General features: G+C 38.1%; 1 long non-coding RNA gene across 1 annotated transcript in view; it reads left to right on the top strand.

Annotated features, from left to right (window-relative positions):
• Nucleotides 1-20,631, top strand: part of LOC121634960 — a 49,433-nt gene that overhangs the window by 7,737 nt on the left and 21,065 nt on the right. Inside the window, exon 2 of the long non-coding RNA XR_006009330.1 lies at nt 605-678. This is a non-coding gene — a long non-coding RNA (uncharacterized LOC121634960). The remainder of the gene's footprint in view (nt 1-604; nt 679-20,631) is intronic.

A 20,631-nucleotide genomic window follows, 5' to 3' on the forward strand; every position in this document is an offset into this window, starting at 1 on the left:
TTTAGTGTTACTAAGGCTGTGTTTTAAATCAAACCATGATTTGGATTAAATCTTAGCAGTTTTGGAGCAAAAACCAAACATTTCTAGTACTAACAGTTACCAAAAGATAAAAATGGTGGTCTCAAAGCCAAATTGAATAATTAGGCACATATCTGAGTTAAGTCTAAAACCAAAATGAAAATCATGCTACTCTCTTAATGTGGATTTCCTGGCTGCTGAAAAGCCAGCATTTACCTCTGGTTTAAAATATTTTTTAGCTAGGATTACATCACGGTGATGGGCGTCTATCCGCCCAGTTTTCTCAGTTTTTATCCTGTAGTTTGTTTTGTTGGGATTGTAAAAATCTCAAAATGAGAACTAAGTGTCGTTTGATGTTTCAACAAATATTTGCAAAATCTTTGGCTGAATTTGGTGAAATTTGGTGACATGAACACAGAAGTGCACACAGAATTAGTTGGGGAGATAAACCTTTTATTCATCATGCAACACAAATGTTTCTACAAAGTAAATAAAAAAAAACCCATCAAAAGAAATAGTTTGATGAGACTGAGCTGGGATTCTTGATGACACTGAGGTTTTTTTTGTAATTTTGTGCTTCTTGCAGGTCAAGAGAACATGATGTACTAAAAGTGATAGCTGTAACCGAAACTGAAAAGACTGGCTGTCCTGAACTCTCAGGTGAGTCTCCTCTCAAAGTTAATAATAAAGATCCTTAAAGCGATATAGCTAAAAGATCAGACATGTGTGAGCCTGATGTGTCAGAGTGACATTGCATAGTTTTAGCGCCTGTCATATTGTATGCAACGCAATGGAGCAAAAACACAAAGAAAAATCTATATTGATGATGCATTTATAGGTTGGTAACTTGACTAAATGAAGGAGAATGTCGCCAGTAGCCCAAATATGGCTCCATTCATCCAGGAGATAGCTGTACGCTTCTTTCTATGAATTTTAAAGCAGTATACACACATCCATTAAAAGAAGCTGCACATTTCACTTACACTTTTAGGTCTCTTGCTGCAGAATTCACTCCCAAGAGATAAACCTTTTGTGCCCATACAGTACTGAAGTCATTTAGTCAGACTAGTTCACAGAGAGCTTCAGCAAAGTGACTTCAGTCTCCAGAGACACAAAGACTGCAGGAACAATGACTATTTCCTGAGATATATCACTCTCATCTATTACACAATATTGTGGAATACATAAACCATAATGAGCCTTGTTGCCCATACAGACCATTCAAACTGGAAAAAATAATCTGATAAAAATGAAAAGTTGCTTGATCAAATCTGCACAAATGTATTATAGTAAATTAAACCCCTCGATGAAAACTGGTGTATGAGAAAGGAAAGCTGCTGAGGCAATTGTCAAGCAATATATAAACTACTAATCAAGAGGAAACAGTTTAAGCAGAATTATTGTTTGATAGATGAAGTATAAATATTGCAACCTACACAGCTGCTGGCTTAATGTGTTTTAATGAAACTCCTCCCTCAAAAAAAGTCTTAGCCACTTTAAACTTTAACGGTACTTAAACTCATAAAATGAAAAATGATAAAGCCCTGAAATATCTATATGTCAGTAATTAAAGTGCAACGACTTTACTGCAGAACCTTGCAAATAAGAGCAAAAAGGAATAAAGTTTCAGTCATTAGTAGCTGCTTTTCTTTGACTTTTCTTATTTACGGCTCCTATCTAATATTTCCCTTTTCCTGTTTCACCTCAGTCTAGTTTATTTTCAGGAGAAAACTGCATTGCACTGCAAAAAGCTAAAGAGTATCTGTGTGTACCAATAATGATGAGGATAACCTGAGCCTACTTTGTGTGGCTTTGCAGAGTGCACCATCCAGCCTGTGTTAATGAGGTGACTCCTGTCTTCATGTTGCTGTTTAATTTACAAAAATCTGCATAGGTTGTGTGCAAACAATGAATGCAACATGTAGCACACATAAATATTAGCACAGAGAGAGCTGGAAAAAAAAATGTCCAGCTGTGTACTGGATGCATCCTCCCTGAGGTCCAGGAGAGGAGGATGTGAGCTGAGTGAAATATCAGTATTTCAGAAGATGGGCTTAAATCCTGTGTTTTGTCACAGTTTTAATGATGGTACACTTTCTGAGCTCAGGTTGTATCGTATCAGTGCTGACCCTCGCGGGCTGAGCTCTAGTGACACCTTCCAGTCTGTGTTAATGAGATGACTCCACTCTGTCTACGGGTCACGGTGATATTTACAGAAAGCGTTGTAGCGGCAGAGATCCACGCCTCCCTGTGGCGCACCCTCGCCTCATTTGCATTGCTTTCAGACTTCGCTTTCCCGCTCTCCCCGTTTCATCGCCCTCGCTGTGCTCCTCCATGATCGACAGGCTCCTTCACACTTCTCTCACTTTGTGTCGCACATGTTAATTAAAGCCTCTAATTAGCTTTCTCCACTAAAAGGCCGCATTAAATCAGAGCTGGAATGGGAAATGATTCCTGGCATTAGCATAATTGTGTTTTTGAAGTGTAAAGATTCAGGCATTAGGGATTTTTTGTTTCAGTGATTTGTTGTGTTTGTGGCTTAGTGCCCAGGGGGCTACTGGAGGTTGGCTGGGCCGGGGACCCTACAGGGGCACCGCGCACTAATGAGCCAGCAACTCTCTGATGGAGCAGATACAGGGAAAACAAACCTGCAACTGGTGGCATGAGGCGGTCTGGAGAGTACATCAAGGAAAGAAAAGACATTGGTGGTATATGTGTGCATGTGTTTGAGTCAAAAAAAGAAAGAAAGAAGCTAAAATTCCCCCTTTATCCTTAAAATTATTTGTTTCAGTATCAGGCAGCTAAAGGTTTGGACATGTCCTATCAAGGATGATGTTAATGCTTCATGAAAGGCATTAAAGAGGGGCATGTCTCCCCACCCAAACGCCATCTTCAGAGCACTCCAGGTAGTCATTTCAGTCTAGCAAGAACAAGTACTTTCAAATAAATGGTCCAGCTGTTGATCGTTGTTTTTTAGTATGTGCTTTGCTAGGGGAAGCAGCGACCTACAAACTGAAAATGGTAGGTTTCAATGGGGTTTTAATCTTTCAATAAGCTCAGGCCTTCTACATTGATAGGTTCTTCGATTGAAAGGTTGTAAATATCTATAAATAATATGTTCACATCTGCAGAGGTGTTCTTGTGTGTTTGCCCACCAAAACAACCGATATGCCAAATATTTTTACATTGAGTCATCTGGTAAGTCCTGCAAGAGCAGCCACTTTTAATAAATACTCATCATCATCATCATCATTATCATTATCCTTTTTCTTATAAAGCACTTTAACATCAGTCACAGCTAGACAAAATGGACATCCATCCATCCATTCATTTTCATCCGCTTATCCGGAGTCTGGTTGCGGAGGCAGCTGCCTAAGCAGGGAAACCCAGACTTCCCTCTCCGCACCACATTTGCCAGCTTGTCCGGGGGAGTCCCAAGGCATCCCCAGGCCAGCTGAGAGATGTAGTCCCTCCAGCCTGTCCTGGGTCTTCCCTGGGCCCTCCTCCCGGTGAGACGTGCCTGGAACATTTCACCAGGCAGGCGTCCAGGAGGCATCCTGACCAGATGCCCGAGCCAACTTATCTGGCTCCTCTCGATGCGGAGGAGCAGCAACTCTACTCTGAGCCCCTCCCGGATCACCGAGCTCCTCACCCTATCTCTAAGGGAGAGCCCGGCCACCCTGCGGAGAAAACTCATTTCGGCCGCTTGTATTCGAGATCTCATTCTTCAGTGACTACCCACAGCTCGTGACCATAGGTGAGGGTAGGGATGTAAATCGACCGGTAAATCTAGAGCTTTGCCTTTTGGCTCAGCTCTTTCTTCACCACAACAGACTGATGCAGAGTCCGCATTACTGCAGATGTGGCACCGATCCGCCTGTCGATCTCCCGCTCCATCCTTCCCTCACTCAAGAACAAGACCCCGAGATACTTGAACTCCTCCACTTGGGTCAGGACCTCATTCCTGACCTGGAGAAAGCAAAATGAACAACAAAGATAAAAGCATAAAAACCAATCAGAGGATTGGATAATTCATGTAATGAGAGAAAAAAAAACAATAAAACAGAAATACCATTAACAATACAACAGGAGCCCCCATTATTGACTGTTATCACACCTAAAATCCACCTGTAGCTGCCAATAGGAAACACTGATTAGTCCAAACTTTTTCCACCAAAAACAGCTTAAAGACTGGCTAAATGGATTCTCTTGTAACAACAGTCTTGCCACTGTTGTAAGAATTGAACTGTGTCTCAAGGTAAAAACAAACCATGTCCTCACCATTTTACAAGGGCACCTTCATTTTTTTTCCAGGGCTATAGTGTTGCCCAGGGTTGTTGTAAGTTGTTTAAAGTCTGAAACTTGACCCCCGAACAGCCTGTTTTTCTGTTTTTAGAGCTAAATTTTCCATGACTAATGAGTTTTATTAAACATTTGTGTAAATAAACCTGCCTGAGTCTTCTCTACTACTTGGTTTGGGTATGTAATGCCAAAAGTAATTATTAGCTCATTATTGTTTAAAATTTTGGCCATTTACTATTTTCTGTCATCTCAACAATTTGTTAATTTTGAAAAAAAATATTGAAAAATTTGGTGTTATTATTTTTCACGAGAAAAGAAAAATGTAATGAAACATTCTTTTGTTTTATCTTGTGCAAATTTTTCTTTTTCAAATTCTTTTATGCTTTTTCAAATCTTTCAATTTTTCTTCTAAAGAAGGGTTAAATCAAATCATAGTCATGCAGCCAACTGTGCATCTGCATCAATGCAGAAACAGCAGGATATGCATAAACTTTTTTACATAAATGTCTCTGCAAATATGCAGACTTTTTATTTTAAACAGTTTGCACCAAACTGTATTGGAGTGTCTATTAAGGCTTTGGTAGACAGACATGTTGTTAAAACTTATTCCAGACCTGCACATACTGGGCTGGGCTGGAGCAGATAAATATCTGCATCTGTTGTGGTAATTCAGCCTTGACAGGGATGTCCATTATGCCATATCCTACTGAAGACATTAAAGGACCTCAATCCACTATTTATTAAGTGGACACAAACGCCCAATCCATTTTAAATGAGCAGTTGAGTCTTACCTTTTAAATGGTACTGTATGTACAATGTTCCTGCAGCATCTTTCTTGTTATTCTGATGGAATCTATTCTGAAATTTCTATTCATAAAGGTCTACATATGTAAAATTATTTGCACCTGTTTTGAGATGTCAGCCGACTCTCACTGTGTGGTGTCTCAAACACTCATGCTAACAAAAATGTGATTCATAATTCAGCTTCTTGATGTTCAGGTCTTGGGATAATAGGACATAATTTACATTTCTAAACCCAAAAATTAGCCATACTACTCATCTGTGCACTTGCACAGTGAACTATAAACAAATATACAACCCATCTGGCCATCGGCTGTGCTGACAGTCGAGTCCAGTTAGCCATGATTTCAAAATCCACTTACTTATTAGTGGTGAATACATAGAGACTGCTTTGCCCCAGGTCATGTCTTCTATTGCATTGTACTATATCTGGATTTACTAGTGATTACTGCTCTGCACATCCTCACCTATCAAACATGACTGAAGCTGTCACCATTCCATGAACTATGCTCCAGGGTAGATGTGATGTACTTTTCAGGATCTTCCTCTCTGCTGCTGTGGTGAAAATTAGTCACGGTGAACTAGCTTACCTAAAGGCACAGTGGTGGAAAAGTGACAGTTTGGGGGTTGTGTGATAGCTGAATGTTGCCATATGAATAATTATTGAGCCAGCCAGATATACATACCACAATGGAGAAGATTCTCTCTGCAGCCTTGAATCTGCTCTAGGCATGAAAACCCATTAAGCTGTGTTGCAGGAAAAAGGGAAAAAAGCTGAAGTAATGATATGAAGGGGAGATGGCTGCAAACAAAATCACCACCACTTTTTTAAACACGGGCCCCTTTAATTCTTATTAAGTGATTTTTGTGTTAGTTGTCTAATAATTTTTGTTCCTCATAAACACAGCAGCTGATTGCATGAGGATGTACTTCCTGGTTCCTGGAGTGATTGATGCAATTATCTAAAATTATGTTTTTATTTAATTAAAAATGTCCTGCAAAATCTGGTTTTACATATAGTAAAGATTTGTATAAAATCAAAACAGCAGAAATTGCATAAAATACAGAAAGCAGGAGAAGGGAAGGAGAAAGAAATATGGAAACAAGACTATGGAAATATAACATTCATTATGTCTGTTACTCTGGTGCTAGCAGTCAGAGCTCAGTAGGCGATCGCAGCCAGACAACAGAGAAACTAGAGGCAGTGCCAGAGGATTGATTTACACAACAAAAAGGCATTTCACCCTGTGTAACCTGAAGGCACTTTATCCTTGTTTCTCTAAGTTTTGCCAAGTTTATGTTGCTGCAACTGCCAAAAGGAATATATTCTCTTTGTAAAACGTGTAAATGTTGACTTCCTTCTTTATTTGTTGCATCTGTGCAAATTGTAGATCTAAACTATACCAAGAGGTATAAAGTTTAAACTCTACTAATGCTGAAACATTAGTAATGCTGTATTCACAGGGCGCACAGACTATTATGGGGTGAGAGAGCATTAACAAAAACTAAATGCTCAATTAATGACATATAATGTAAATCCATAGGGATGTGCACAGAGCAGCTCCAGGTAAGTGAAAGACTAACCAAAGGTAAATGGCAAGCTATAATGCAGTGTAGTCTTCTTATTTCTTACCAAATGTTGGGTTTAGGAAAATATAAGGGTTGTTTTTCACTCCCATACAAAAAGCACTGCATGTTGGAAATGTTGTTCTAATCAAACCGGGGTGATGAGTCCACTGGAGGTATTCTACTTGTACCAAATATAAACTAGAAGTCAATTATTAATTATTGTACCATACATTAAATAAAGTTTGTAATAAAATACATGTACTAACAACCTGAAAGGATAATCCCATATTAATTGGGGAGAACACAGCATATGATTACTGTTTTTCTATGTAGTTGCCACACTTGAGGAAACTCACTTTTCTTTATTTAAAGACACAATTATCAACTATAATATCTCACAGGAAAGTATTGAAACTGGAAATGACAAAACAAAACCAGAGATGAGATTGATTCATTTCTCTGCAAGAAAGCTGACAGCTCTAATCAGGCCAGAGTCTTTACTATTATGCTAAAGAGCTATGTTTATCAGAAACTATGATTTCTGCAAAATGCAACCAAATGCCATGCCTTCATCTAACTGTATCCTGGAAGGTAATGCTACTTAGTTGTACCTCCAGTTGTAACTTAGATGTAACTCCTGCTCTGTGTATGCTGTAGCCTTCAGCACACTTAGTGTATAGGAGGCAAGCGTAAAGGATGTAAACTGCTTAACTGGTGTACACATCTGTCTAAAAACCCTGCTTCAAGTGACTATTTTTATGTGTAAAAATGGCATAATGGTGCAAACATGATAATATTTGGCATGCACAATATGAATAATCATTGTTTAAGAAACTACTGAATCTTGTCATCCAGAAACATTTAATTTGAGATAAGCAACTAATTTGACGCTGCCAAAGAAAAGAGTGCAGCACAGACACACTGCTAATGTCATTGTAAGAAACATTTCCCCCCCTCAAAGGGAATTTACAAGACATCAAAATAACATTAACCTGAGATGTTTTAGTTGTTGCTAAATGCTCTAGGAAGCCTTTTACATTCTGCTCCACCTCTCTGACAGATGGGCAGTTGTTAAATCATGAGTGCTCCATGCGCACAGGTCGGCCTTTCAACATTACATCGTTAGATTTTAAATGAACCATGATGTGCTTACAGGTGTGCATTTAATAGACATTTTACAGCTGCATTGAAAGTGACTCGGCACACCTGAACTGTGGACCAAAGCAATCTGTCTGGTTATTAGAGGAAAAGAAAAAGTCTAATTAATCATTTCATGTGATTGCCACTGAAAGGCAAAACAGGACTTTGGCTTACGAGGTATTTTGTAAATAACTGCTTTATTTTGCTGTATTCTATGTAGGAGAAAAGAGACTCATACATTTTTAAGTTTAGGCTTGTAGGAAATGGAGGATAATCTGTAGATATTTTAAATAAAAATGTGTGTGTGGACCTTTAAGAGGTAGTGACAAGCAAATCAGCCAGATCAAAACAAGCCAATGGCAAGATGACAGGAACAAGAATAAACTGATATTCTCATGAAAAATTCCCAGTCCTTTATTTAAGTTGGGCGGAGCTCCAAATATCACAATAAATATGTGGCAGGTAAACACACACACACACACACACACTGGCGCACGCTCACAACCCTGATTGAGTGTAAGTGTCTGTGTTGGCGGTCAAGGTCAGCTGATAATGGGAAAGATTGAGGACAGGATGAGGCAGCGGGGGGGGTCGGCAGCAGTCTCAGGTAATGAGATTTACGACCCTGAGTTCTCGCTGCACCCCCTTACACCCCACACCCCTCAGCTAACATGATTTATAGATCTAATAGACGTCACCGCTCCCGCCTAAGATAGAGGCCTCATATTATCACTGAGGGAAAGTCATTTGTTCAATGGGGCAAGAATACCGAGACAACCAAGATGTGGTATTATTATGCCAGGATGACATCTGTGTGGTCAACAGCTGATGCTAAAGATGCTGCACTAAATACTAAATACTTGTTGTGAGGGAAAAGCCCATGAGTACTAATGAATCCAGAGATAATTGCTGCCAAATATACTATCTCCTTAGTTTTAAGGAGTTTTTATGTTTTGTTTTGTTTTTTTGTTTTGTTGCCTATTGCTGTTTTCCCATTTAACTGGGAAACATGTCAGCTGTTATTGCCTTTGGTAGCTAAATCCAGGTGTTAAAAATAAATATTGAAATTAAACTCTACCATAGACATGATAGTTTGATCATGAACAAAACATAAACTGGTGTTTTCAATAATCTTTAAACATCAAAGCTTTACAAAGACTAACATGCATGGAGCACCAAGTGGGTAATTAGCATACGCAACGGAGCACATGGCTATATAACATATTACACATACAAGTTACAGAAGCTTTTTTTCAACGTGGGTTTCAACACATTATTTACACCAGCACAAAATGTGATGTTCATGACAAATTGCTAAATAAATAAACAATAAACATTTTTTCTTTTACCACAAAAGCTGGTTTACATAGCTACTAGTCTTAATCTTACAGCTAGCTACAGTGATCAAACAATCCCTCCATGCCACGGCTGTTGTTTATCACATAATCCTCCTCACGCGTCTGTTTTTAAGCTCACACACTCAGACATCACCCATCTTGTGCCCTTTACAGCTTCTTTAAAACATCCTTTTGGTGATTCTATTAAATCAGAGGTCAGCAGGCAGTTTGAGTGGGTGCGAGGTCACAACACAAAAGGATGAGTTACGAAATGATAGCATGGATATTTCTATTGTACATGGAGCACCAAATTCCACCCTTTGGCACTGCTCCTCTATTTTTTGTGATCAAGGAGTAGCTAGTGTTCAGTTAGCTCTCCAACAGGGACATTGAGCTCTCCAACCAGGGCTTTGGGGGCCATTTGGATAGCTATGCCTCTGCAGAAATGATAAAAAGGGCGAAAAAGAGGAATTGGAATTGGGTTTTGGTGTTGCTATCAGAGGTGTTAGACCACTTTTTAAATTTTCTTGCATGTAATTCCATACAATTGCCTTATTTGATATCAGCAAACCTGTGAAAATGCTAATTAGCACTGTCTGGCTGCAGATGCTAATCACTGAATCTGCTAAAACACAGATTCTGTAGTTTGACTTTGTTGGCAAACAGTAATAATGTGTTGCATACTCAGTTTAATTCAGCTCTGTTCAGTTCAGTTTAGTTTATCTTTATAACACTTTTCTTCTTAAAGGGCACTTTACAGATAAAGGACACAAATTCAATACATGTCCAAACAAATCCAGTAATATGGAACCAAATATGTCACCAGCTTTAAGTCCCTCAAGTTAAGGACATTTGTTTCTTCAAGTTTGTAAAATCCTGGCTGTATGAGTGTTTAAAAATAGTTCCAGATGGAAATGCTCAACTATTGTGTTTATATCTTTCTTTAATATGTTAACAGTGCTACGAGCTAGATTTGCTAAAAGTTTGATGGCTGTTTTATTCAAAAGGTTTGTTAGTTCCTGTCAGTCATGGGGACACATGCGTACCCCACCCACCAACCACAGCAGAGCAATCCCACTTTGTCCCAACAGCAAATACAACTGAATATGGATCATTTACAAAAAATATGGCAAGTTTGAAACTTGCAATTTACAAACCTGTGAAGGTCTCCAGTCATATTTTTTCCAACTGTTGCAAATCCAAATTCATTCAGCTTCACAATTTATTCATTTATTTTTTTAATTACTCAAAAAATATTATCTTTAAATAGCTTTTCAAGGTTTATTTAACTACCTGAAACTATTTAATTTTATGCAATATGTCACAATGTCACAATGACTGTTTAATAAGTTAAACTAAATCTTTATTTGTATTTTTAAGTTTTCATGTCACTATAAAAGGTTTGTTTTTGCTCCATTTAATAATTTAATAACAAATAAACTCACAGTCTATAATTACTGAACAATGTTACTTTGAATTACCCTTTTTTTTAGCTTATTTTAATAATCCATTACAGAGCTCAAAGAAAAACAGAGCTTTTTAAAAATATTGCTAGAGATCACAGGAATTAAAGAGAGAAGGTGACTAACTGCCACAAAGTAGTAATGGGATTACTCTGACACGCCATCCTCAACACAGTTCTGCTTATGTGATAAGAGTCTTAACAAAATGACATTCGACTGAAACAACAGCCAGAGCTATTGTTCCAGTACGCTGCGCAGGCCAGCTGAGGCACAGCAGCAGCGAGGATGGAAGCCACTGAACTTACTGCTCATTACCAACACAACCTCTCCCCGGAGCAGCAACACAACAGAGGCAACATTCAGCTTCTGCTCGGCTCTGTTTACCGACGCTTGTGCACAAAAAACCCAACAATATGGTGAAGGCCAGATTGTCTCACAATAGATGCAGTGATAATATTTGCACTAAGTCTGTTGTATGTGTTGGAAAATGTGGTAGATTGGATTTCAGGCACACCCTTACACACAACCACCCACCCCCCACCCAGTCTCCCATTTTGTTGTATTTTGAGAATTAAACCAATAAGCGCCCCTGCTAAGCCAAGCCGAGCAGTTATTGATGTGGTGCCTTTTTTATTATCTGGAGTTTATTCTGTTCATATTCACTGTGCCTGCCTTTGTGCTAAGCAGCAGTTACTTTGAACAGACTGACACTGAGGGGGCTCAGAGACACATAAGCAGCTGTGGAGTTTTAGGGCAAAAATATGTTGAAGGAACCAAACTGATGGTCTGCTGTCTGTTTAGAGCAAGTGTTTTATTCAAGCTTTCAATTTTTGGGGAAAATGTATCATCATTTTTCATTTCATGGAACAATAAAAAAAATGAAAATGAAGGTTAATATCGGTCAAGTGTTTCTGGCTGGAAATGACTGAGAAATGATATTTATACAGAATCAATGTGTGATTTTTTTTTCTTCTTAATATTGTGTGCAGAAGAACATCTGAAGTTCATTTGGGTAAAAGAATGCATCAGATATCTGTTTAATTTGAGTTAGCTCACATGCAAACAATGTGGATATATTTAATTAATAAGTAAGTGTTGTGTGAATACTAATACTGCAACAGTACTGCAGATGTGCTTCTAAAAGAGATGCCTGCTTTATTCTTTCTTTATTTTTTTCTGCTGTTGATATTATGAACTGATCCAAGAGTAAGGTCAAAGAGGCACTGAAATTATACATTCAACTCTTCAGAAGTCAAAATTATTAATTCCTAGTTGGAAATGTTTATTTGTTTGAACAGTACACAAAGTGCCTAAACAAACGCATTTTGCTAATTATATTCAAAAGTAGATTTTCACTCAAAATCTCAAACTAAAGCCAACACCTTACATTGAATGACCAATAAAACAACACATTGAACATATATTTGGGTTTGCTTTTTTGTGTGTAGCCTGTATACGGCCCCTGACTTGTTAAAAATCTTAATCACTGACATGCATGCATGTTACCTGGCTTTCCAGAAGATGCAAAGATGAGAAAGATGTCACAGGATCAAAGTCCAACTGAGGATACAAGTGAAGTTTGCCATAAATCAAGAGGACTTTAAGCTCATAGTAATTTCATGTCTAATACCAGTAGTTTTTCACTTTATTATTTGGCTTATATTTGATTTAGATAGAAAATATCTCCAAATTGTGAGAATTTAAAGTATCTCTTGGCTGTTATTTTCTGGGTGGTAGCATCCATGATGACATGATCCATGTTAAAGCAATTGCCAAATATATTATCTATAACCAAGTAATATGTTTTCATAACTCCTGACTCCAACGATCGCAAGTGTAAAAGTGAAAAGATTGTAAAAAAAACGCTGCAGAGATGGATGATTCTTAATTTCTTGAAGACAAAGAAACACCTTCCAACATCCTCTACGTTTCTTTATTAGTGTTTCTGTCCAAATCAACGGCGTCAAACATGTTCATGAGCACAAAGCAAGACATTAGACATGAACAAGATGAAGGATGCAGTGAGACATCAAGCATCAGCATCATCCCGTATCATCCCAAAATGGACTAAGATGTTGTGCAGCATCATCTGTTAGTGAGACTTTTGGATGTAGGTTGCATTTCTGTAGGGAACAAGCGTTTTTTTAGTCTTCTCTGTGATGCTGCAATGTTTTACTCAGTGAAGCCGTGTAGCTATATTGTTATATCAGGCTGTATGATAACAGTTCATTTACATTTGCAGTTGTTTTAGTCAGAACTGAGCAACAAAAATACTTAATGAGCTTTCGGTTTAGCTTTAAACTAGCTTTAGACTTTTTTCTATGTAAAAAATAAAGTTTTACATTTTTTTTCTAGTTATTTATACGTATGGATGGATAATAAACATTTTGATTGAGCGTTATTGTGTATTATCTATGGAGTGAACAAACAGAAAAGATTGCATACCTAAGTGGACACTAAATGGAATATTAATGTTGATTTTTAGTCAAGAACTTTAATTTTTGCTCAAATGTCAGAAGAAAAAAGTAAATCTCCACAGTCTTATTGTTCTTCTACATGAGGACGTTATTTAAATGCAAAGGTAACAAAACTCTGCAGAGATTTCATTGTTTTTAAGAACAGGAAGCAACCTGAAGGGCTCTGGCGCTCTTATTAATCTGGCTTGTTTGTTGGCAGCTCAGCTTTTACCTGAGGAAGCATTCTCAACTGTGAGGACAATAAATAACGTTGTTTAAGTGGCTCGACAGTTTGCAGCTCAATAGAGAAAATGCACTGTTGATTTCTCAGTGGTGTCTCAGCTGCTTTATTAGTGCGGAACTAAAGGCATTTTTTTTTCCTTTCTGTTTATTCCTCCCTCTGAGAAATAAAGACCCTCATGAGCTTAAGCAAACTGTGGATATCAGGAGGTCGCAGAAGCATTCTGAAAAAGGAAACTTAAAGGTGATGCAGAAGTCAGCTTTCTATTCAGTATGATTCACTCTTACTTATCTCAGCCAATCTCAAGATAAATATTTCTCTGAGGCTAAATCTTTTGCAAATCCATCTCGGATTTCTTTTTATCAGATGCTGAGATTTCAATCTGATTAATAGTCTGACACAAATTAATAACAACAGCAAGACACTTGGAGCACATCCATTCAAATAAGGATATTAGTAGCACTTTGTTATAAAAAAAAACAGCTTTTCCTAAATGCTGAGAAGGTTGAGTGTTGACAGAGAGAGATCTTAAAATGGCTGCTGAAAGTCAGAATGCTGGAGCTGAACCAAGCTCAGCAGACGGTGGACAGGCTTACAGTTGGATGGCTGGGTTCGAAGGCAGCAGCTTGTTAGGATGGAAATGGATTAGTGAGAGGCACAATGGGAGTCTTAGGCGTGTCTGTGGTGTTGTGTTAAAGCCCTGTCTATGTTGCCTGGGCTGCTAGACTCATTTATGCCCAGCGGTGCATGCAGCAGCCAACTCTCACACACAGGGCTTTTCTAATTGCCATGGTTTCTTCTGTGCTTGCAGCACAGCCTTGATTCAGCATCCATCAAAGCACAGAATTAACCTGCGGCGCTGCACAATTGTTCTGTTTGTCACATGCAGCTAGAAGTAGAATTATTTAACTGAGACTGTTGTGTTACATTGTGGAGAATACTGTAGAGATTTTACAGAGGAATGGAGACTTTAGGATCTGCTTTGGTTTCCGAACACCGCTACTTTTAGTACTCAATTCTACACTGACAAATTTCACATTCATATATATTTTTACTGCCTTCCAGTAACATAATAATGCATTTAAATGTCATTGTGCAGTTCCACAGTCCCTTTCGCTTAAAAATATATATATAATTAAAGCTATTTAAATGACAAAAATTAATTTTGTCTCTAAACTTAAAACTTAAATATTATATAATATTAGAATATTAAAAAGCTAAACTACTATGATATGTAAATAATCATATTAAAAGTTTCAAACATTTATATCATACATGTAGGACAATGTCATGACGTGATTGCAGCTAATAAAATCCAAACATTACTAGTTTAAATAATCTTTTTTTTTAAAAAAAAAAGAGTCAAATGACTTTTTATTAATGCTAAATAAGCTCTGAGACCTCTGCCTCAATTATATAATTACATGAAACATTTCTTAAAATCTTTCTATAGAGTTAGAAACAGTCCTTAAAGGGTAATTACGTAAAATAGTGCTTCCAATGGTGATGCAAATGGTTGTCATGTTGGCATTATTGCAGCCCTAGTAAAGCCTACAACAACGTGGACTCAACTTACAATGTTTGTTATAATCTGGATATTGCTTAATTTCTGTGGCAATTAAAGCTAAATTCACTAAACATGAATTCTACTATGCAGTGATGCACTGATAGATGAGTGATTCCCACTGAGTAATTTGGATTTTATGCATTTATTAAATTGGTAGTGATGGCAGGAAATTGAGGGGGGAGATGGAGAATGACATGTAATGGTCATTGCAGTAAAATTAAACTCAGTGGTGTGGATCAGACACATGTCGGAAATACACACAAACACAAGATTGACATATAAAAAGCATTAGTATATACTGTTCACATCAGATTATCAGATTTGTCAAAGGAGAATTAATTAGCTGCCTGTGTTTGAATTATTGTACGTCAAACATATTAACAATTTTATGTCAGCAACAACAATAAAATGCTTTTTTACATGTTTTACATTCAGTTTTTAGATGTCAAGTGACTGTAAAAAGCTAAAAAAAAATGACAATGTCATAAAGTAATGTTGTTTTTCAGGTTATATCCGTAAACAGGTGGAGGCAAAGATGTCTCAAACCGGTTTACTGTCACAAATCTTTAAAGGGATGTAGTGAATAAAACTCCACAGGCTTTATGTTCAATTTGTTCAACCTGCACGTCTTTGAGGTGCAGCATAAAGTTGGAAAGCCTCAAGGAAACCCATGCAGAAACAAAAACTACAAACACCACAGTGAAAGTTCATAAAAGGAAAATTCAAAGAAAAACAACGTAGTAGTGTCACTGTGTGACTGACAGGTGATGCCTTAGAAGTGTGTAAAAAAACAATAACATCACAATGCCACGTAGAGCCGAAGAAGACGCCACAAAGGAACGTTCTTGTTGATCTTAAAACAAACTACCTCTGTGTTGCTCCATATTTCTGTGTTATCAATTCCATTTATCAGATTCTCATTCAATTAACTAATCAAAGAGTTTTTTTGCTTTACTTATAACTAGCCCACACTGGTGTGCAAAAGCTGACAGAACCTGTCAATAAGTCATTATTTGGTGACATATTGTAACATATTTCTTAATTGTAATTATTATATTTTTGTTACTGCTGAGCAATATTTTTCTCATTATTGTTAAAACATTTTTAGTAGGTGACAATTTGACCCTTTAAGGCCTGACCCATGAAAAAAATGGTAAAAAAAAGTCAAATTTTTTAATTTAAGGTCTTTATTTGGCCCTTAAAAATTAACAGTTTTTTTCCTGTAACATACAGAAACTGTATATAACAAATATGTCATGTCAGGCTCTTATGGGTTAAGTTAATCACTAAGGAAGGAGAACCGCCAATCATTGTGTATTAATAATGAAAACAATTTTATGAAGAGTTACCTTTAATTTATTGGATGGCATGAAGTCTGTTGCACAACCTTATATATTCACTTCATATTCAGAGTTAAAAAGATAATCTACATTTTACAAAAGCAAATCATTCCAGGCAACTCGACTTCTTTTTTTTTTTTACATACCACCAGCTTGTTAGTAAGTAAGTACTGAGATATGGACAAACACAAGATTTAGGTGATTTATTCTTGTTTTTAACAAGAAGACAAAATGAAACACCAGCAGTTTGTTTCTTTAAATCACCAGGTAAACACATCTCCATAGTATGGGTTGAAGACCCAACAGAAGCTGCCACTTTTAGAAAGTGATTTCCATGCATGTTTCTGAGGTGAAAAAACATCAAATGTGTTTATGGTCACAGCTCAAGGCCTATGCAAGTGCAGCCAGGGTAAATGAGGACTGACAGGCCCCTAATGCCCTCTGCAGCGAATAAATGGATAATCGAGAATCCTGCTGTGACGCCCCCCGTCCTGTGTCTGAGATGAGACACGTAGCCATCTGAGCACTCCAATGACACAGCCAGAGATTGATTTTGTGTGTATGCATGTGTGTGTGTGCATGTGAGTAACAGAGAACGAGAGAATGACAGAAAGATGAATTTATTCACCGAGTTCCACCATATCAGTCTCACTATTTACATATTTATTTGTCATATTAAAATGCAGTGACAGTGATGTTATTCTGTTGCTCGCTCCGTGGTGTCAGTTTGATGCTTTTGCATTTACCATGGACCTCTAAAAACAGGCAGGGACACACGTGACAAGATCCAATCCAACTTAAATTCTTCACATTTTTATCTCCTAACCGCTCGTAAATAAACTGACACAGTAAGAAGGACAAACATTACCAGACCTGCAAACTACTGAGGATTATTAGCTCTAGTATGGTTCTCAGAAGGGTGGGGTGGGGGATCAAATGTGTGCATATGCAATTCCAGTTCAATGTGCTGAAAAAGATTATGTGATATTATCAAAAGCAAAATAGTCATTAAAATGAATCCATTAATTTATGAATATGAACAAGATTAGTTATTAAAATATTCATGTCCAAGTTTTGTTTACCTCTTGACTAAAAGAAAAAAAGCTCCTGCACAGGAAATAGTCCAACAAATATGTTATGCAACATGAAGTAAAATATACTCCCAACTCTAATATGTTAGCATCAGAGTACTCAGAGACAAAACATGAAACATTGAGAGGCCTTCGCTCCCACTAACAGATCTTGGGCATATTCAGTAAAACAGCATTATGGGTTTTCTGTGGGTTATGGGAACTGGGGAGATCCCTAAAATTAAAACATACCTTGAAGGGATGTTTTGTGGAGAATTTGCACTGCAGATGGGAAAGCTGTGAAATAAACTGTAGGTGGTAGAGAATTAAAACTACATTGTGATTTCTCTGTTGCATATTGGTTTTATAAACCCCAGGCATTGCTGGTGGTCCATTTCCTATGGTTTTGCTTTTAGAGGCTAATATTAAGAAATGTAGCTCTTAAGCATGATTATTCCTGCAGTTTCCACTTCTGTGTTTATACTATCAACTAGTCAACACACATAACTGTGGCCTATTGTAGCTCCCCAAAACTGTGGTAGGAAAAAGAAAAGAAAAAAAACGGATGTAAGGGTTACACTATTCAACAGACAAATCATAAATAAGATGAATTATGCCACACATCCTACAACACTAAGCCATTTGAGTGCCTTAAATCCAAATTTATTTCATACACAATAACTAAGTGATTAGATAACTAAGGATGGGAGTGAGCTTGTCCTCAACAATAGAAACAGTGGGCATAAAATGTTGGTTATAGCATAAACCAGATGTTCTGTTTCCCACAGATCCAAGCCAGATCCTTTAACCTAGCAATAAATCAGTCTTTAGACCCCCTCAGAATCCATGTAGTCCCCAAGATTTTGTAAAATAAGAAAAGGTTTGTCCTTCAGAGCTACAGGGAAAGCTTCAAACTGAAAAATACTTGATATTCTAAAGCACACATGGACTCAAAGAAGGCACTTTTTCTATTTAGAGACAAAATTGAGCAGAATGGAGACACCAAGCTCAACTATTTGCATTCACTGGATGATTAGCTGCTATTTATGACAAAAATTAAATTTAAAAAGGATTTTTTTTTTCTTTTTTCTCTCCAATCTGCGATCAAGAGTGATAGAGAAAGATAATGAAATAAAAACCAGTCAGAGGAGATTGACTAGTGGGCAAGTCACGTCCATCTGCAATGCACTTATCAGGTGGGGGTTTTCTGGAAGTGTCAGTCTGTATAGGAAGCCTTCAAGGCTCTCGGGAAAAGGGGATGCTGCGGTAGTGACAAGGCTATCTGCCTCTGACAGCCCAAAGACCTAAAACCGGATGGCTGGACGTGATAAGGCTCTGTCGGCAGTGGACACACACAAACAGTCAGGACACACACACTCACACAGGATGCGGGCCTGCACACACACAAACGCATGAGTACGCAAACACAGACCCACAACGCTGGCATTCACTTTGCATGAACAAATTCCCTATTGCCTGACCACTCGCTCATTCATTCACTCATGTGCATAGACACACACATGCACACGCGCGCGCACGCACACGCTGTCTCCCTGTCTGCCAGCCAGCGAGGCTTCCCATTAGCTGTGGTGCAGTGTACTGGGTGAGGAGCGCTGGGGCGAGAGACATCAATTTGCTTCCTCTAATGCGCTCGCTGCCCCCACAAGACATATTGATTATTTCTTCCCCGCAAAGCGACAAATAGCAATTTCGGGGGCATAATGGAGATAGATGGTTGGTTTATAAGAAGCCCCCAAAGAAAAGTTGTAAGGGGGTGGAAGGCCGATGGGGGCCGAGGGAAAGAGGAAGGGGATGGGGGTGCTCGTCCTCCTCCCTCACATCATTCACCTGTCTGTGTCTCTGTTTCTTGCCTTTTAACTTGCCACCACCTTTTCCACGTCGCTGCCACTCGCACCTCTAGAACAAGAAGTCAAAAGCAAACAGAATCAAATCTGAACAAATAAAGAGGCAGGATGTGGTTTAATAATAAAAAAAAAGAGGAATTGTAGTTAAAGGTGAAAAGCTGCGGGTATGTTGAGGCTTTAGGGTGTGCAGATGTTGAGGCGCCCCACCAAATCCACATTCATTATGCGCCCCCTCCTTAGAGCATCGCCTCCTCCCGTCTTAATGGTTGTACTGCAGAGAGCAGCTGCTGCCGCAGTGTTTGCTCTGCCTCTCTCTCCGTCTGTTCCATTTATTTCATATCCCCCTTGTTATCATCAGTGTGACTTATCCATAGGTTGCTCTTAGGGTGAGATAATGAATATTTGATTCTCCAAACACTGCAGACTGACTACATCTTAAAATCTGGTATCAGTTTCTTGTTTTGAGGACTGATATGGATTGTTCTTGACATTTAAAGGTGTTGATGCATTATCATTGCTGTTCTCATTAAATACCTTGCCCCCACTGAAAAAAGAAAGGTAATTTTTTTGCGTCATTCGCAATTGAAAAGCGGAATTTTGTTTAAAATGATTTTCTTAAACATAATTTTACTGCTTTTTGTTTCTTTTCACACATGTACTGTAACCCCGAATATTTCTCCACCACAGAGCACCTAAGAATTCTCACTTTATAAGATGCTTACTGATTTGAGGGAGCTGATAACTGCCAGCTGTAGAAATCTCCGCTGCAGCAGATTCCGCAGTAAATGAGGTGATAAATGTGAGCTGCTCTTCGTGTTGATGTGCTGATGGGAAATCTTACTTGATAGCTCAGCTGCAGAAAACTTTTTTTTTTCCTCTAAAAACACGTCAACTACTTTTGATGAGCATTGAAAAATATCCACAATCTTCTTTGTAAGAATACCCAGGCCATATTTGTGTCTGACATGTGTAAGGCTTGGTTTGTGACTGTGACACATAAAATTGGCTAGACGAACAGAGAGCCAAGCAAATGTGATGACCTGAGGTGCATGCAGTGTAAACAAATCAGGCACACACACCCTGAGGGGCTCTGTAAATAAACATTTGGCTGTTGGTGCTTAAATTAAAATTGCAACTTATTTACTTTGCAGTGATAATTCCACATGTGGGTGTTGTAGTGCAATGTTTTCTAACACAATAATCACATGGAGGTCCCCTTTTATAAGAAAACAGAGATTTAATGACTTGACAGCAGCTCTTGCAGACTGTATTTGGCCCACAGTCCAAATTAAACAGCAGCTGATACTGAAAGTATCCTACAGCTAAAGTATTTCCCAAATAATGAAAAAGGTGTCAGCAAACTTGTAGTAAAATGGTCTCATTGCCGTCATCACTATTGCAGTTCCTTCTCTAAAAGATTCAAAGATGTGGAAAATGCTTAGCATTGTTTTCTACTGTTGCA

This window comes from Melanotaenia boesemani, chromosome 23 (assembly GCF_017639745.1).
Source record: "Melanotaenia boesemani isolate fMelBoe1 chromosome 23, fMelBoe1.pri, whole genome shotgun sequence".
NCBI lineage: Eukaryota > Metazoa > Chordata > Actinopteri > Atheriniformes > Melanotaeniidae > Melanotaenia > Melanotaenia boesemani.